The sequence below is a fragment of the Suncus etruscus genome, chromosome 12 (assembly GCF_024139225.1).
Source record: "Suncus etruscus isolate mSunEtr1 chromosome 12, mSunEtr1.pri.cur, whole genome shotgun sequence".
In the NCBI taxonomy this organism is placed as follows: domain Eukaryota; kingdom Metazoa; phylum Chordata; class Mammalia; order Eulipotyphla; family Soricidae; genus Suncus; species Suncus etruscus.
The window spans coordinates 69,545,933-69,560,741 of NC_064859.1; the positions used below are offsets into that span (position 1 = coordinate 69,545,933).

The 14,809-nt window shown below is 33.0% G+C and overlaps 1 long non-coding RNA gene across 1 annotated transcript in view; it reads right to left on the reverse strand.

The window, feature by feature from the left end:
• The window catches only part of LOC126024099 (uncharacterized), a 323,896-nt gene that overhangs the window by 185,000 nt on the left and 124,087 nt on the right, over window positions 1-14,809 (reverse strand). The window lies entirely within an intron of this gene.

Genomic DNA, 14,809 nt, shown 5'->3' on the forward strand with positions numbered 1-14,809 from the left:
TCTTCTATGCCTTAGCAGTTCCACTCCTTGGCTTCTACCCCAGAACATAAAATTATATTCAGAAAACATATTTGCAGTTCTATGTTCACTGAAGCAATGTTCACAATAGTCAAATCTGGAAAGAATCTAATTATCTAAGAACAAATGACTGGATAAAGAAAGAATGCACTCATATACAATTGAAAAATAATCGGGTATAAAAAAAGATAAAATAATGCAATTTTCTATTAGGTAAATATATCTGGAGATATTACGCAGAGTAATTTATACAGAAAAGATTCAGACCCAGAATGATCTATCCTATTTTGGATATATAGTGACATAATAGGGGGGGGGGACTATAAATATACTAAAGCAACAGAAACCAAGAACTGGTCTCTGATAAACATTCACCTTACATGCGGTCAATCTTGTTTGATATTGCACACTTAATATAGTCCCCTGAGCACATGGAAAGGAGTGAACCCAAAGTACAGTTGGGTGTGGTCCCAAACAAAACAAAACAAAATTATTAGAAGCCAGTTTTCCACACAAACTCAATTAATCCCAGGATTCTGACATTTTCTTCTAAGAACCACAGACTGCATAAGAATAAACTGGATGCAGAACATACCTATAAACAATGAAACCCATGTTATTGGTGAGTTAACTGCAAAATTCAAACATAGAAGTCTGATACAAAAGAAAAGTATTAGAAATATACAAATCTCTGCATCAGTTTCTCTGACCAAAGCAAATGAGAGAGTAGATTCATAACTGAATGGCTAAGGAGGATAACCTAAGAAGAATTTTTCAAGAAAGGTGAGTTGTGTTCAAATTGTAATAAATAATTAAATAAAATAAATTAGTCAAAATGAATTAACAGAAGAGAAAACCTGTTTTTTTTCAGGACTAATTTTCTTTATTATTGAAGATAATATGATAGACTAAAAGGATAGCTTTAGTTCTACAAGACATCAAAGGTCGACTTCAATAGAATTAAGCAGGATTGTATAGAATTCATAAGAATTAGCTAAAAATAAAATTAAAAAATATCACCTTATAAGGATGTATAGAAGATCCTAAAGACTTACATTTTCTCTAGTTGGAAAAACGTTTTCAGAAAAATCTAATGCCTATAGTGCTGAAATCAGATTTCAGCATCCCATCTAGCTTGAGAACATTTGTTTTGAGAACACATTTGAAATTGTTGAGTAATTGCATCATTATCTGGGTCTTAAAGTTAAAATTCTCTAAGCTTTTGAATTTGTTCTGCATGTACTCATGATTTGTATTTCTTGTACTCTTCAAGCTTCTTTTCTTTATAGAGACCAATTTTATCCAGGGCTTTTAAAATGCACCATTAACATTTGTACTTCATTAGGTTTTTCTAGACTACTTATGTTGGGATCAGACAGTAAAAACTTTCCCTTCAAATTCCATACATTAGACATTTGAATATGAAAAATTTGAGATATTGAGAAATTAGAGGATATTTTGCATAATGCTAAAAGAAAACAAAAGATTATAAAAAATATAAATTATAAGAATAAGTATTCCTCTGGTATTATTGCTGAAGTCTATCTACTTTTGTTAATTATGGTATGTATGTTTCAAGTGATGGAGAACAAAATACAAATGGATTATATCTTTATTCAGATAACCTCATTTCAGTGTTCATTCCCATAGCTATGAGAGTATGAATTATTGTCAAGTGTCAGACACACAAGAAGAATTAGTCATGCTTATGAAGATAAAGAAGAGTCTAGTAAAATCTAATCCTGGTGGGACAGAAAGTGTAAATTCTAAGAATTTTTTTAACATCTAATTTTTTTATTTGCCAGAGCTAGTCTACTTTATAAAATAAATTTCTAAACAGAAGAGATAATACTGGCAATTAGAGTTATTTATCACTAATGAAAAGGATATACAAAACTGGCCTTGGTGATGGCATTCTTTTCAGAAGAAAAAGCTAAAGCTTATAGTGAGAGGAATCCATAAATACCCAAATGATTCAGGGCAAATAACTTAAAAAATTACTAGTCACACAGTGATATCCTCTAAGATTTTCTGGAGCTGAAAATTTAGTACTAATTTACAGATCTTATTACTTATATTTCATATAGATCATTCTTTTTGGCTAAGAAAAAAATTTTAATGTTATGTAATAAATATATTAAATAGTTTATATTTAAAAAATACATTTCAAAACATTGTTGGTATGATTCGCTACATTCTACAAAATATGAAATGAAAAATTACATCATAGTGCCAGTAGCTATATTTAGTAACAGTATAAGAAAATCATAGTAGCTGTATAAACAAATGTTTCAGGCATTTATTTTACTTTGATTAATCAGGTTTTTCATTTATCATTTAAAAGTAACTACAAGTTTTTGTAATTAATTTTGTAAATGTATTTAAAGTTTTACTTAAATTTTTCAATGTTTTAATAACATTTTATTTTAAAAGCATCACTGGAAGTTTGTTTCAGCCTCTGTTCTGGCTGAAATGACATAAGCAGGAATATGATGTGAGTTTTTCAGTTCATTCTATATTGATGGCTCCAGTCATATAGAATGAACTGCAAAAAAATGGCAGGACTATCTTCAGAGTTATTTCATGTGCTATTTCAGGCCTGGCCAGATTGAATCCAGGTTTAAATTGTTTCCAATATTGCTTGGTGAATTGAATTTCAATTTTCTGGAGTGTGTGAATACACCTGTGCTCACAGAATAGCATGTTTTTTCTTCTGTCTAAAAATGCTCATAATTTAGTGTCTAAAAGGACTTTCCATGCACAATGATCAAAGACCCTTTCTATAGTCTTATAAGTATATATTGCCTTAATGCAACGTTATGTACTGAACATATACTAGGGAATTTTTATTATTATTCTGGAGGGATTTTAAACCTAAATTAAGTAAGAGTTTCGAATACAAGGAAAATAACTAAATGTTATACTTTGTAAATAGCAATTCTTGAGATTTAAATGAATAGTAAGACTTCTGGACTCCTAAAAGACAGACTCTTGGAGAGGGACCTTATAGACTTTAAAATGTTCTCTACACCTTTAGCAATATTGTCAGTTCAGGCCACGTCTTTGCTTTTCCTGAAATCTTTCCAAAGGGACAGAACCCCTTCCAGAAAAAAAAAAAAGAATTTTATAGTTCATATTTTCAAGATGGAGCAAGAAAATCTCATGCTCACTTGGTGTGAATGTGGATGTTGTAATTCTTTGGAAATAGTTGATGATTGTGAGTAAGGAGGCAGTTAGTTCCAATAAAGTCAAAATAGACCTCATGGGTTATGTGGTTGTTGCTGATGTTTTAAACGTAATGAGGTCAGCATAGAATATGGTATAAACTCCAAACTACAAAGAAAACAAAACAGGTGAAACAAACTATCTTTATGACTAAGAACACTAAATAGTAAACTTTTTTCTTTCTTTGATGGATCAAGAAATCTGTAACTGAGCCAGATACCTATACTAGCCAAGTCATGATCAACATCTACACATGTAGTTTAATTATCATAGATATCAAATGCTATTCCTATATTCTGATAATAATAATTTTGTTTTAAAATTTTAAAACTATCCAATGCATAAAAACCTCAAAAAGGCTTTTATTCATAAATGCTGCATGTGCCATTTTTTTCTCTGAACATTCTGAACACCTTGGAAAGATGAATAAATATCTGTGATTAAGTTTTGAATTAAATGATTACTGTAAACTAAGTCTTCTCTCACTTCAGCTCCAAAAATTTCCTTCTCTTGGAATATTTACACTACAACTCTTTTCTATATTCACTGCGAATGTAAGTCTCAGTATTGCCATCTGAAGGTAAAGATGTACAAAACTAAGGATAAAATATGTTTTTTAAAGGGGGAAGATTAAGATTTTGAATATCAATGCCTTATTGAAAGGAAAAGTAATTTTCAGGCAGCAGATTTTCTTAGCCTATAAACTGAATATGAATAATAAGGTCACATTGCTCTTCAGGCATGGCTATGGAATAAACTTGATGCTTTATATATAATCAAAGTAGAAAAGATGGCTTTGTTGATGCTCAGGGGTTACTCCTGGCTAAGGGCTCAGAAATTGCCCCTGGCTTGGGGGGACCATATGGGATACCAGGGGATCAAACTGCAGTCCTTTCCTTGGCTAGCACTTGCAAGGCAGACACCTTACCTCTAGCACCACCTCACCGGCCCCAACCTTCAAAAATCTTAAATGCTTTTGTTAGTTATGTAAGTTATAGTACACTATGTATTTACACACGAATAAAATAAAATACTTTGGCAAAGTTAATTACTTAATCTATATTCTGATTGACAAAATAATTAAAATATTCTTGTTAAATTATTTAGAATTTTCAAATAATTTTATATCATTTATAATAATATTCATAGATACATTTTTTTCTTCGTGCATATAATTATATTTATATTAATAATTAAAGTTTAGAATATTAAAACCATAATACCTATATTTTCAATAATAATATAACTTACTTTAAAATGCTAAAATTTGAAACTAGTTATACCATCTAGAACCTGAGTCTCTCACTTAAAAATTAGTGCTCTACATAAGTTCCATGCTTGATGTGTGCAGTGACTGAGATCTCTAGATGCAGAGACCTGATTTTATCACCCAGGATGGAGCAGAAGTCTTCCATACACCACAAAAGCAACAACGGGAGAGTAAATGAACTAGAAAGGAGTCTATAGTTAATCCCATGATAATATACTCCAAGGGTGGAGAAATTCTGTATCTCTTAGGTCAAGGGAATTCCTTTTCGGATGACCCCAATGCTTACTGTGCTATGCAGGAGGGGAAAAAAAAGACAAAAAGCACAAAATAATATTTTTTATTTTATTTATCTATCTAGTTTTTGTCAATTTCTTTGATTTGGTGTGGATATTGAATTTGTTGCCTCCATTTTAATTTTTTTTCTTTCTTCATTTTTCTTCTTCCATATTATGTTCTGTCATGTTTTTTATTTCAAGACCATGGCTATTATGTGGTGCCTATCTTTATTGCTGTAGTGCTCAATGGATATTTTATTTGATACATCTTTTTATACTGTTGTGGTGTTTCACCTTCTTTTCCCCCTTCATCTTTCAAACCGAGAATGAGAGCCTCTAGAAGGACTCCGCCCATTTTCGGCATATTTGATTTTTACCCCCATTTTATTACTTTTTACTTCTTCAAACAAAACCACATAACTTGATCTATCTAGTCCCGCCTCCCAATTAGAGGGAAATATAATGGAGGTACCATGACCAAACAGTTGTAAGATCACTAAGTAGTAAGGTAGGCACAGAGGGGACCACTCATTCTAGCAGCCCTGGGAGTGAGGGTGGAGGAAAAGAGATGGAAGGAGGACAATTTGGTGATGGGAATGCCCCTGATTCAATGTTAATATGTACTTAAAATATTACTGTGAATGATATGTAAGCCACTATGATTAAAATAAAAATTATATTTAAAAAAATTAGTGCTCTAGCTCTGAGATAAATGTTAGGTGATATGGGTATCTTATTCCTTTATATGTAGAAAGTTCTTTAATTATTATTGATGTCATTAATAGTTGCTGTTGCATTTTCAAGGGAAAAATGTGTTTATTTGTCTTTTATTTTGTCGCAGGTTTTTATGGCAAACTGTAGATACTCCATAATTTTAAATATTCAATTAAATTATGCCATCCTCAATGGCTTCCATTCTTTTCCACTATTGTATTCCATTGTTGTTGATGCCTGACTATCTTTTTGTTGTCAGAGTGAGTAAATTGCTTGCAGTTTAAAAAAATTAGATTCTATTTGCTAAACGTGTCAGAATTTTCCTGAAGGAGGGATTGTTAAGATGACTAGATTTCTCATAAACTTATGAATCAAAATTACTTATGACATTTTTTTAATTTGTGCAACTCCTTTAACATTAAAAGCTGTAGTATTGTTGACACAACTGATCATAATACAATAATTCATTAAGAATGAGTCAAAGGAGCACAGCAAAGAATATGTTAGTGTGGAAATTGTTTGCATAGGCCCAGCAAAATATAGGGGACATGGAAAGAAAAAGCCTTGGCCTAAATACAAGGAGACCTTACCCCTGAGTTTTCTGGCATAAAACTAACTCTAGGCTTCAGGCATATTTGGTTGTCCAACCCAAGTCATTGTCTGTAGTGCCAATACACTTTTATTTTACACACAGTCACTGTTGTTGGTGTCAGGTTTCTGTAGCCAAGGATCTCGAAATACGTCCATATCCTATATAAGAGTAAGGATAATACAGAGCACCCTTTAGTTTTACTCACAATTAGAGGGTGATGCAGAGATCTCAGTCTTTAAAGCAGGTTGTTATTGTTGTTAAGTTCTCTGGGTGTTAAAGGGAAGTTTCTGTTGAATAGGTCTATGCCAGAGCAGTGGTAGGGTATTCCCTGGTAGAGGATTGCTTTCAGGTGATGTAGTACATAACAATGGTTGTTTTGTAGTTGGCATCCCTGGTTCAGGGGTAAATGGACAGTGCCCATTCTTTCAAGACATGAGCCAGGTCTTTATGACAATGTTCAGGGTGTAAGGTTCTACTGCATTACAAGATTTGTGTGTTCCCACCTCTATAAGATAAGAACGTGTTTGTATATAATTTCCCATTTTAATGTGCCTATGCAAAGGAAGAACAGTATCACATGGCGAGATTGGTGCCTACGGGGATGCTAGAACAAGTCCAACAATCCAACTGACTTGTTTCTTATATAAATGTTAAATGGAGGGACACTTCTACAAACGTCCTTATTTAACAATAACAAAGGGAAGGAAATAGAAAGAGGGGCTCTTTCACCAAAATACCTTATTGAATAGTTCACAAAGAGAAGAAATGATAAAAAGTGGGGAAAATAGGGGCTGGCAAGGTGGTGCTAGAGGTAAGGTGTCTGCCTTGCAAGCTCTAGCCAAGGAAGGACTGCAGTTCGATCCCCTGGCATCCCATATGGTCCCCCCAAGCCAGGGGCAATTTCTGAGCACTTAGCCAGGAGTAACTCCTGAGCATCAAACGGGTGTGGCCGAAAAACCAAAAAAAAAAAAAAAAAAAAAAAGTGGGGAAAATAAACAATCTAATTAAGACAGTGGATTCAATTGTCACCGTTTGTGGGAACTAATCAGAAACCTAGTATGGTAGCAATTACAGTTACACAATGAAGGAAGGAAGAGGCCAAGAGGCTGCTGAGAGTAAACAAGTAGGAAAAGAGTAATGGTTTCTTCCCAGCCTGAGAGTCCATCCTCTCATTTTTATTTTGAGTATATATGGTATCCCTGCGTGAACTGGTCTCTTCCCAGCCTGAGAGTCCGTCCATCCTCTCATTTTTCTTTTCAATACATATGGTACGTGCTGGGGCTAGCGCCCCGCGTGGTTTTTAAAATAGAGACCAATGAGAAAAAAATTTTTTTTCAGTGAATGTCCCAACAGACAGCAGTGCTGCATCGACCCACCCTCCACTCCATGCGTCCCCCCTTAGTGTAGGGAGAAAAACGGGGAAAGCCTGAGGTCCACTATAGAGTCCACCTGAGCTGGCAACCAGGGAAGGCCTGGAATAAAGGGGAGAAATGGGGGAATGGCTGAAGGCCTGCCAAGCCTCCCAGCACCCCCCAAGCTAGGAAGTAGACCTCCAGCATGGGGTGTCCCCTAACCCCATACCTGGGAAGAGCTGGCCTCCAGGATCAAGGAACTGGAAGCCAGATATCTGCCCGGCCCCTCCCCAAGCTCATCCCTCCTAGAGTAGGGAGTAGGGGGAAGCCTGAGGACCCCTAAAAGAGTCCACCTGGAACCCACTTCAGGCCACCTGAGCCGGCACCCAGGAAAGGCCTAGAGACTTATGACATTTTTTAAAAAATATATTTATCTTTGGTTTCCTTTTAAAACTTTTTTTTCCACATTACTAATATGCCCTTCAGAAGGCCTACCATATGAAGGAAAATAAAGATAGTGTCAATTAGTAGCCACTTAACCCTTAGGAAAAAAATCAATGCCACTATAACACCATTTTATATAGGTGATCTTTTCAAGCCTAATTATGTCATACTAGGTCCCAGAACAAAATTAAATTAACACAATAGCTCCCAGAACAAAAGTAAAGTAGAATAGTACAGTTTTGAAAGTGCTTAATGTATATCTAATTTGAACTCAAGACTCAAATTCAAGAAATCTGATTCCTGACAAAATTTGTAACCACTAAAATTACTGTTTTGGTACTGCAGTTCTCAATTACAGGAATCCAAGGCCCAAGAACACGTAATATATTTTAGGAATGAAAAACATTGCCTAACAATGAGATGGCATAATCTACCTTTTCACTGATTCTGCAAAAGCAATGGTAGGTTTAACTACTGGTATCTCAGCATGAATGAAGACAGACCAAGACAACCAATTGTTCAGGAAGATATTATATTTCTCACCTTAGCCTCAAAATCAGGCAACATGGGTAGTTCCCTTTAAGAGTAGATCATGTGCATAAAAATGATTAGAATGCAGAGTATGAGATATTTATTTTAAGAGACATGAATGTATTCCAAATTTTATATTTGTGTGAGAATTTGAGAATTTAGCTTAGAAGTTTGAAGGTCACTTAGAATGATTTATATTTTTATGGATCTCCTACACTTCCAGCATAATACTATACAGAGAATATATATGTGCTACCTGTTTACATGACTTTCACATCACAAAAAGGTGTTATAGTTGTGTTTCAGGTTTGGACCTCACTTATTAAAATTTGAATATCAGCAAGTAGAAATTTGGTTTGGTTGGGCACCATGACTCTTGAGATTATATCATTTATTCAATAAATATTGGTTGAATGAACAAATACGAACAAATTATTTGAAGAGTTGTGATATTTGAAAAATTTGATTTCCTATACTGTTTTATAATTTATTAAAACCTGATTTGTTAGGCACAATTAGATCAACTAAGTTCATTAAGTAAAGCAACAAACAAGTCTATATTTATATACATATTTTCTTGAAGCAAGCAATATATAAACCATAAAAAATTCTCTAGGTTAGTCCGATGACAGTGGTTTATCAGAACTTATTAATGTTAGTATCACAAAAGTTGGTATATAACCCCCCACTGCTCAATTTGACTGGCTTAATAGAAAAAAGAAAATTCTTGAACAAAGTTAAAAATACATTATGCTTGAAAACCCTTAAGGTGCTTCTGGTTTACAGGTCTGTTTGAATTTGTAAAATTTAAATAAAAAGGAAACTGAATGTTCTTGAATTATTTGAACTTTATAGACTTTTGAAAGTGCCTCTGGGGAAACTGTACAATGTACAATATATATGACCATATATTTTAGCAGCATCATTCTGATTTTAGTAGGTTCTCTAGATTGCAGCAGCTAATTTACTAAAAAAACAAACAAACAAAAAAAAAACAACTAAGGCTGAAAAATGAAAAATGTGTTTTTGAAGACATCAGAAAATATTATTTTAGGGACCCGAGAGATAGCATGGAAATAGGGGGATTGCTTTGCATGCAGAAAGATGGTGGTTCGAATCCCAGCATCCCATATGGTCCCCAGAACCAACCAGGAGCAATTTCTGAGTGTAGAGCCAAAAACCAAAAATAAATAAATAATTTTATTTTGATTCACTGAATGTTTATTTCCCAACAAACATTTTCTTTATGATTCCTCAAGAAAAATTAAATATATTGAATTATTATAAGCCATACTTTCTATTTTCTTATAGGTCTAGTCTTCAGGAGTATTCTCCAAAAACCAAAAACATAATTTTTGGTTGCTTACTAGATAAACAACGTACATTATTCCTACAATGTTTGATTTAAGCACTTGTTCTAGGCATGCTTCTAGGGAATTGCCATCTATTTTCATAAGATATTAATTTCAACTTGAAAGGAAACATGAAGTTAAGGGAAGAGGATATAGTGATTAGCATTATATTTTTTAAATAATAATGATATGTAATAGATTTCGGAGAAAGAAAGCAAATGATAGTGACTATTATATATCATATTATTATTTAAAACTCCCTCCAAAATTCTGATCTAAACATCTAGCAACCTCTGCATCCTCAAGGTCAATTGTTTTTACCCCATGTCTTCAATTTTGCACAAATCTCATCATTTTATTTTCACAAAGTGCTTAGAAACAAAGCTCACAAAGAAAGAAGAAAGTTGCAAAGTTTGCTGTTTTTTTGTTTTTGTAAATTAGTAGGGCAACACTTTCTTCACAAGAATTGAGATACTGAAAGCTTTGTTTAAACAATAGCAACATTTAAATACAAAACTTCCTGATATTTTAATAACAATACAAAATAGATTACTCATGCTAATAGGTAATATTTGAACTTTAATTTTGTTTATTCCTATAGTCTCTTTTCATATAATCACAAAAAATTTTGGATCTTGAATGTTAGCAGTACGTAAGCTTGCTATCTAGAAAATTTTCAGTTAAAACTTCCGGAGCATTTTTTTTTTTGTTATGGAAGAAGCACTTAATGGAAACCATTTCTTCTTTAATTAACAATGTTACAATAAAGAATACTCGAAAGCATTAAAAAAGTTATAAAAATGAAGTAAATATGAAACACAGAAATAAGATTGATCCAGGGATTTGAGTTGGCAGAAAATAAGACAACCTCAAGACTGCTTCCCCTAGGAGTTCATAAATTTTAAAATATGCTCTTAAATCTAATGCTATGGTTCAGTTTCCCTGAAAAGAATCTTGATTGGGTAAGCTTGAGTTTCTAAACTGGTGCTGATAGTAATAAAGTCAACCTTCAGTCTCCGAAATATGTTTCAAGAGTAGAGATAGCAAAACACAATTTTTTAAATTAAAATAAAAATATAGCACTGTGAAGTTCTAGACAACTAGTATATTCCATTAGGAAAGTTGAAAATATTTCTTGATGTATCAATAAATTATCTTTATCTCCCTGCTTTTGTATTTTTCATAAAACTTCATATTAATTAATATATTATACATATAAATATATGTATAATGCATGTTTAAAGCTATACCTTGGAGTACTAAGGACCCTACAAATAATTTTCAATCAACTAGGTCTTTCCAGCATTACAAAGTCTGGAGAGTATGTTACTGCTTGGATGCTATGATGCTGCACCTAACAGTTCTTAGGAAAATTGTGGTGCCAGGACTCAAAACCATGATAGGGGTGTGATCCAATCATCATACTATGTTCCTATACTTTCACAAGATAGTTGTTTATAGATGAGAAAACAGTGAATCCTCAAGGGAAGTTTTTCAAAACCATTCAAGAGATTCAGAATATGCCATGGATTAAGTGTATATGTCTCTCAAATTCCATACATTGAAATGCGATATTAGGAGAAGGGATTTGGGAAGAGAACTGATTAGATTATAAAGCAGTGTATTCATGAAATGGATTAAAGCCGTTGTAAAAAAAAAAAAAAAAAAAAACAAAACAAGATCCAGAGAGCATTTTACCATTTCTTCTATGTGAGAACACTATGGGAATATGGTGTATAAACCAGAAGAAAGGCTTTACCAGATTGGAAACTATGAGCATCATATATTTATTGGCTGCCAACTTCCATAACTATAATAAATTAATTGTTCTTTATGGTTTGCTTTATTTTTTGTTTTGTTTGTTTGTGGGCCACACCCAGTGACACTCAGGAATTACTCTTGGCTATGCGCTCAGAAGTCACTCCTGGCTCAGGGGACCATATAGGACACTGGGGATCGAACCAGGTTCGTCCTGGATCTGCCCAATGCAAGGCAAACGCCCTACCGCTGTGTAATCACTTTGGACCCTCAATTGTTTTTTATAAGCCTACCACATGTGATGTTTGTTTTATCAGTTAGAATGAACTCAAACATAATAATCACAACCCTAGGATTAGATTAGACTATTTGAATATCCAAAGCAGAAGGCATATTGCTAGTAAAAAAAAAAAAAAAAAAAAAAAAGACTGAAGAAGAAATTCTAGATAATGGAATAACAGATATAATGGATCAGCTTATTCATAAAAAATTTCTACAAAGCATTGTTGTGACTTGAAAATTCAGACAATTTTAATTCTTTTATCATTGGCTTTTGTTGTTGTTGTTGTTGTTGTATGCCATCTACAAATGTTTATCTGACAGGGGAAAATACTCATCATTTTGGTAAAGAAAGAACTGCTTTGTACAAAATATTTTCGGAAGCATAAGTAGAATATAAGGGGAAAACCCTAATGTATTTTATTTGCATAGGTACACATTCATTTAGGAGCTCAAACACAATCAAAATTATTGAGGTAAGAAATCTTAGTCCCGAAGCTTTGGTTTCTAGCTACAACATTTATTTTCTTATCAATCTTGATTATTACTACTCATCTTTATAATATAATACTTTGGAGAACAACAAACTCTTTACAGGTGTTAAATATATTTTAAAATATCTAATGATGAATGTTTACTATTTTTCACAGGTAGGAGTAGAGAGAATTAAAGAGCTTGGACTTTTGAAAAAGAATATTTATTAAATTGAGAACCTAAGATTGCCTATACAGACATTAACTTTTATCAGTGTTCAAAACCCAAATAAATCTTTAAAATAAAATTTATATTTTCCTTAACCTTACTCATCTTTGTTTATTCAAGGTTTCATGTGGACTATTTATGTATAATCCCCCAAAAGGCTTACATAGTCCTATCCATTCAGACATTATAATGTTCCCAATTGTCATTTTTCTAAACTTACAGTTTTTTTATAAAAAAAAACTTATAGTTTTTCACCCTGACATGCTGACAAAGTAAATACAATGGAATAAAGACAGTTGCCACTTTATGTTTTAATAACTGTTCCCTTAGCATTAAAACAGTATATCAAAAAATGCATTAAAGTTCTTTACTAGAAATTTAGTACATTTTTTGTCATCAAAAATTTCAACAGTTTATTGCCATATTTTAAATATATAAAAACTTTAACAGGCAAATACTTTTAATAAGCATAATAGTTCATTACCTGGTATAGATAATAACATGGTGTACATTTGTTACAATTTATATTTTGAAAGCCAATTATCCACAAAATACTGACTGTATAATAAACAATTGATTTGTAATTTCCACAGCCAGAATATTTTTCTTTTTTAAAACAATGTATTTATTTAAGCACCATGATAAACAAGCATGTTCAGAGTTGGGTTTCGGTCATAAAATATATAAACCTAGGGCAGGTGAGGTGGTGCTAGAGGTAAGGTGTCTGCCTTGCAAGCGCTAGCCAAGGAAGGACTGTGGTTCGATCCCCCAGCGTCCCATATGGTCCCCCCAAGCTATATATATATGGAGAATATTGGAAGTAGTAAGGTTGCACTGATGAAGGGGAAGGGTTATATAACAGTGCAACCTTACTATTTCCAATATTCTCCATCTCCCTCCTTCCCACAAAATGCCCTATGTACACTTATGTTCATTGCAGCTCTCTTAAAATAGTCAGAATCTGGAAGAAACCCAGGTGTCTGAAAACATATGTGGCTAAAGTAACTGTGGTACAGAAATTTAGTAATTCTTATTATTGACGCAATTGCACATTGTGCAAAAAGGAATGTGATTGTAATTGGGAAATGAAATTTGAGCTTCAAGTCCCAGCCATAGAATTGCTTGCTTCTGTACATTTTCAAGCAAGTATTTTTAACTCTGAATTTTAGTGTTGTTTACATCTATGGCAATATCTTCTTGATAAATCTAATAATAAACATTAATATAGAAAAATATTATGAAAATCATTTTTACAAAATTAGGAAAAAGATCATTAATGCTCCTAGACCTTGAGTAATTGTAATAGTGAGATTTGTAAGTTCTCATTTCTACAAAGAGAACATCAGAGGGTCACAACTTGGAACATTAGAGTTCTAAACTAGCATATAAGACACTTCAAAGGGAAAGGAGTAGAGAAAGCATCAAGTATTTATTCTTATATTCCATGTCACAGCATCTTTTACGGGAAAATAACAAAAAGTCATACGGGAAGGAGACCACATCACTCACCCTATTGGGGCAAACAGCACCAGAATGAAGAGGAAAGAATCAACAAAAAATTTCAAGTGGCAAATATCCCAAACAGAAAATGATATGCAATAACATTCTCTAAGGGAAAGAATATAACTCTGATGTGACATATAAAGATGTTTTATTATTTTATTCATTTTATTTTGGGGTATTTTTATCATACTTGGCCATGCTCAAGGTATTCTCCTGCCTCAATATTTTGTGACTCTTGAAGCACTCACTATGTATTGTTGGGGTAGAACCAAAGCACCTTGTCTTATCTTGTATCTGCACTATCTCTCTAACTAGAACTCTTAATTCTTTCTTTTTGGGGGCATTTAGAGATGGTAGGGGGTCATACACAGTTCTGGGATTTCTCCTAATAGTGCTCCCAAGACCTTATTCTGTAAGGGGAGATTAAATAAGAGGGACAGAATACAAAATAAGAGGCTTGGCCTTTCTACTAAATCCTCCAGTTAATTGCCAAATTTTAAATCCTAGTTATGATAATTCTAGAGATGATTTTATTTTATTCAGAATCTATATTTTATCTCCTTATTTATTAAACTTGAAAAAAGTTGCTAGAAAAATATAAAGTGAAATTTGCCAGTAACTAATAAGCAAAAACATTAGTATTATGACTACTGGTCTTTGTTTTTAGTTGGGGTCTTGATAAGTATATGCACTATTGCTATTATATTATTTATTGCATATAGACTGTTAATTTCTTTAGCATATGTTTAAAGTTATCCTTTGATCACAGAATATGGGGGGAAAATTAGGAGAGC